This window comes from Triticum urartu, chromosome 7, assembly GCF_003073215.2.
Source record: "Triticum urartu cultivar G1812 chromosome 7, Tu2.1, whole genome shotgun sequence".
Lineage (NCBI taxonomy): Eukaryota > Viridiplantae > Streptophyta > Magnoliopsida > Poales > Poaceae > Triticum > Triticum urartu.
In genome coordinates this window covers 364,559,593-364,565,465 of record NC_053028.1, presented here as the reverse complement: position 1 = coordinate 364,565,465, position 5,873 = coordinate 364,559,593, and positions in this window count along the sequence as shown.

Below are 5,873 nucleotides of genomic sequence, written 5' to 3'. Positions count from 1 at the left end.
GGTGCAACCTCCGTCCTTGTGGTCGCCTCGTGGCTCCTCCGACTTCATCTCCATGTCTCCTGGTTGTCTTCTGGTCCAAGAAAAATCATCGCGAAGGTTTTATTACGTTTGGACATTGTTTGGTATTCCTTTTCTGCGAAACTAAAAAATAGGAAAAAAGGAACTGGCACTAGGCTCTAATAGGTTAGTCCCAAAAATAATATAAATGAGCATATTACTGCATATAAAACATCCAAAATAGATAATATAATAGCATGGAACAATCAAAAATTATAGATACGTTGGAGGCGTATCAAGCATCCCCAAGATCTGCTCGTCCTCGTGTAGGTAAATGATAAAAACAATTTTTTTGATGTGGAATGCTACCTAACATATTTATCCATGTAATTTCTTTGTTGTGACATGAATGTTAGACCCATAAGATTCAAAATAGAAGTTTAATATTGACATAAAAACAATAATACTTCAAGCATACTAACAAGGCAATTATGTCTTCTCAAAATAACATGGCCAAAGAAAGCTTATCCCTACAAAATCATATAGTCTGGCTATGCTCCATCTTCATCACACAAAATATTCAAATCATGCACAAACCCCATGACAAGCCAAGCAATTGTTTCATACTTTTGATGTTCTCAAACCTGTTCAACTTTCACGCAATACATGAGCATGAGCCATGGATATAGCACTATAGGTGGAATAGAGGGTGGTTGTGGGGAAGACAAAAAGAAGGAGATAGTCTCACATCAACTAGGCGTATCAACGGGCTATGGAGATGCCCATCAATAGATATCACTGTGAGTGAGTAGGGATTGCCACGCAACGGATGCACTAGAGCTATAAGTGTATGAAAGCTCAAAAATAAAACTAAGTGGGTGTGCATCCAACTTGATTGCTCATGAAGACCTAGGGCAATTTGAGGAAGCCCATCGTTGGAATATACAAGCCAAGTTCTATAATGAAAATTTCCCACTAGTATATGAAAGTGACGATAAAGGAGACTCTCTATCATGAAGATCATGGTGCTACTTTGAAGCACAAGTGTGGTAAAAGGATAGTAACATTGCCCCTTCTCTCCTTTTCTCTCATTTTTTTGGCCTTCTCTTTTTTGGCCTTTTCTCTTTTTTCTCACATGGGACAATGCTCTAATAACGGAGATCATCACAGTTTTATTTAATTACAACTCAAAAATTACAACTCGATACTAGAACAAAATATGACTCTATATGGATGTCTCTGGTGGTGTACTGGGATGTGCAATGACTCAAGAGCGACATGTATAAAAATGATGAATGGTGGCTTTGCCACAAATACGATGTCAACTACATGATCATGCAAAGCAATATGACAATGATGATGCGTGTCATAATAAACGGAACGGTGGAAAGTTGCATGGCAATATATCTTGGAATGGCTATTGAAATGCCATAATAGGTGGGTATGGTGGCTGTTTTGAGGAAGGTATATGGTGGGTTTATGGTACCGGCGAAAGTTGCGCGGTACTAGAGAGGCTAGCAATGGTGGAAGGGTGAGAGTGTGTATAACCCATGGACTCAACATTAGTCATAAAGAACTCACAAACTTATTGCAAAAATCTATTAGTCATCGAAACAAAGTACTACACACATGCTCCTAGGGGGATAGATTGGTAGGAAAATGATGAGGACATCAATACCATTGTTACACCCACAGCCCCTACTGTTACATATACTGGACCAATTACTAGAGCTCGCGCACGCCAATTAAATTACCAGGTACTTTCATTTCTTGGTAATGATTCTAATGTTCATGAGATTATGATGCTGCCTAAATTGGATACATTTGTTTTGCTTACAAATGAAGGGCCTAGCTTGGAGAAGGATGAACATTGGAGCAAGAACACGCATGGAGTTGATGGCATGCGCAAGGGGATCAAGAACGGAGTTACAAGTGATGATTTCAGGACTTTGAAGCCGCCATAAGGAGTGCATGAAGCCTTGGACGAAATATACAAGATGCCACTTCATAATATTCATCCATAGGCTATTCTAGGTGCTGCGTCACCTTATTAATGGGCCAGGCCCATGTAATTTCAAAATACTTAAGTATAGGCTATTTTTAGAGTCCGTATGTGTAGGGAAACAAGAGTTAGGGTTGGTTTCGGACCCCACCCTCAAGGGCCACGAAATTCCCCCCTCTTCCTCCATATATACAGCCCTTAGGGCGTCGTTTAGACTTTGGGTTTTGTTTAGATTAAAAGTTCGCCATAGCTGCAACTTCTCGTACTTCGTTTGTGTCCAACGACCAGACCAAGACGTCATAGAACCCCACCTTGATCAATAAAGCTTTCATCTTATATTCGCAATATCCCGATTGCAATCTCAGTTTCTTGCTTGTTCTTCGTTTGCTTGCAGGAAACAGACCCTCGTGGTCAGGTTGATCGTGCTCCGGCGTGGTCAATAACCCCTCGGAAGTTGGTTTAGCAATTGCTAAGGCGCGACGTCTCGCACGTTCGTAGTCGGATCGTCAAGGTCGACTCCCCCAGAAATGATAGCCACCATCTCATCAAAACATTGGGACACCTTTGCCTCTATCAAGTGGTATCAGATTGCCAGGTTGCTCGGTGAGATTTTACAATTTTTCGTAGATTAGATCGAGTCTGTTCTTCCTACCTACAGTCCACGAAAAAGCCACACAAAAAAATTAGGGTTAGTTCATCATATCCGAACCAATCTGAGCCTTTTCATAATCTTTTTAGGGTTTTTTCTTTGTTGAATTTGTGGTTGCATCGTCGTGTCAAGTTGCTGGTCTTAGAGTCTAGTCTTTTAGAGTTTCGAGTTCTGGTCATAAGTTGTCACGCCGCCGCCGCACCATCATCATCGCCCATCTACCACCTTTGCTTATCCGCCACCGTTCTGAATCCATATCCATATACTACCACCAATCCGTATCAATATACCACCACCAATCTGTATCCATATACCACCACCGCTACCATATAACACCACCGCTGCCATATACCACAACCATATATCCACCACCAATCCAAGTTCTTCTCATATTAGGTTTGTTCTTGAGATCAATCTAAATTCCAATTCGTGTTTCCTTGCCTGCGTAGGTCTCGGAAAAAAAAATAGAGTCTGGAGACCCCCGGGCAGTTTTTAGGCCAAATTTTTCACGGGCAAAAATATTTTTTCCCTATCCTATTTTTAGGCTTTTCTGAGTCTTTTGAGCCACGTGCCATCATAGTGATTTTTTGTCGGACTTTTTCGTCGTCGTTGCCCTGATTTCCGAAAAAAGTGAAAAGAAAAATTGTGCCCATCCTATCAGTTTGACGAGGGAAGAGTTTTGAGACACTCGCCATTATAGTGATTTTTCGCAAAAAAAAGCGAAAAAAAGAGTTCCAAAGTGTGCTTTTCCCTTATTTACGTGCAGCGTCGTGATTTTGTTAGTGTTCTAGGCTCGTGTCTCTAGCACAGTCTAGCCTAGGACCAGCACAGTACCGTCGTTGAGCGTTTATTCAACTTTGCATCTCTGAATTGATTATTGCTGACCCTTTTTGCTACCATACTATAAGCCTTCCCAGCTCCACATACATCTACGTCGTGCGTTTGACTCTCCCTGGCAATCGCTCTATCCAAGCTTTTGAGAGTTTTGACTACAACGGTTGCCGATCACCGCCTGCTGCTGGGTAAGAACTGGTAAGAATTTGAGATTTGCTTGACGGATTTGTGACACCCGCCACCACCACCACTTGTTAGTAGTCTGTAGGATCATATTCTTGTGTGTTTCTATTGCTGCTAACCATGCCAGGATCACAAGCCGACGAGACTGACCGGGAGAACTTGACGAACAAGGAGCTTCATGATAAGTTTCAGCAAATGATGAGTGGACAGGTGCAAGATGTGCTAAACAGATTTGAAGAGGCCATGGAGAAGATAGATGGCATGGAGAAGACGTTTGAAACAAAGCTCGATAACAAGGTTGCTGAATTGCTTTCGCGTTTTCCACCACCACCACCGGCTGCTCCTGCCGCACCTCTGCAACAACAGCAACAACACTGACTACCTCCACGTCGGGAAACAGCCCTTCGCCGAGCGAGCCGTGTCCCTCTTCAGCCGGGCCAAACTGCTGGTGCTGCTGTTGATACTTCTGTGGCTCCTACTGCTGATGTGGAGGAGGATGATTATGTGGGAGATTATGAGGATGAGGTTGATCAAAATCAGAACTACGTGCCACCACCAGCACAGCAACCACCAGGTCGTCCACATGCAAATAATGGCAATGGTAGGGCTCACCCTCAGGTACGAGATCATGACCATCTCCCTAAACTAAAATTGAATATTCCACCATCTGAGGGTAGATATGTTCCTGATATATATCTTACTTGGGAGTTAGAAACTGAACAACGATTTACATGTTTACAATATCCCGAGGAGAGACGTGTTCCTGCTGCTGTTTGTGCATTCACTAGTTTTGCATGTCTTTGGTGGTCTGAGCATTGTAGATTATATCCTATTCCGGCTACTTGGGCTGCTTTGAAAACTGCTATGCGTACTCGTTGGGTTCCACCATATTATCAACGTGAATTACTTCAAAAGTTGCAGCGCTTAAGACAGGGAAAAAATTCTGTAGAAGAATATTATCAGGAATTACAAACTGGCATGATTAGATGTGGTATTGTTGAGGAGAATGAAGCTATGCTTGCACGTTTTATGGGTGGATTAAATAGAGAGATTCAGACGATTCTAGAGTATAAGGAGTATACTAATATCACTCGTTTATTCCATCTTGCTTGTAAAGCTGAACGTGAAGTGCAGGATCGACAGGCATTGGCGCGGACTAACTTTTCTGCAGGTCGACCTTCATCATGGACACCACATGCATCATCTACTTCCACACGTTCTGCTACACCGGCGCCTCCGTCGGCTGCCACCTCCAACCGTGATACAATAAAGCAGGCACAATCACCACTATCTGCCAAGAGCACACCTTCTGGGCCTGCAAAGAGCTCTTCTTCATCCATGGCATCAACAGGGCAAACACATGATATTATTTGTCGATGTTGCAAGGGTGGAGGTCATTATGCGAGAGAATGCCCATCTAAGCGTGTGATGATTGTTACTGAGGGTGGTGGGTATGAGTCCGCTAGTGACTATGATGAGGAGACTTTGGCTCTTCTTACACGTGACGAACACGGTGGAGACGATTCTGATCATGAGACGCAATACATGGCTCCTGAAGATGCTGACAGGTATGAATGTTTAGTTGCTCAACGTGTTTTGAGTGTGCAGGTTACACAAGCTAAGCAAAATCAGAGGCATAATTTGTTCCATACAAAGGGAGTTGTGAAGGAACGTTCTGTTCGCGTGATCATAGATGGAGGGAGTTGCAACAACTTGGCTAGAATGGAGATGGTGGAGAAGCTATCTCTCACCACAAGACCACATCCACATCCTTACTACATCCAATGGTTCAACAACAGCGGCAAGGTTAAGGTAACACGTACTGTTCGTGTGCATTTTAGTATCTCTACATATACTGATTATGTTGATTGTGATGTGGTACCTATGCAAGCATGTTCCTTATTACTTGGTAGACCATGGCAATTTGATAAAAATTCTGTACACCATGGTAGAAACAATCAGTATACTCTTGTTCATAACGATAAAAATATTACTTTGCTTCCTATGACTCCTGATTCCATTTTGAAAGATGATATTAATAGAGCTAATAAAGCAAAATAGGAGACAAATAAGAGTGAAAATCAGATTGCGGCAAAAGAATTTGAGCACCAAATGAAGCCTAATAATAAACCATCTACTGTTGTTTCTAAAATTAAATTGAAAAGTGCATGTTTACTTGCCACCAAATCTGATATTGATGAGCTAGAT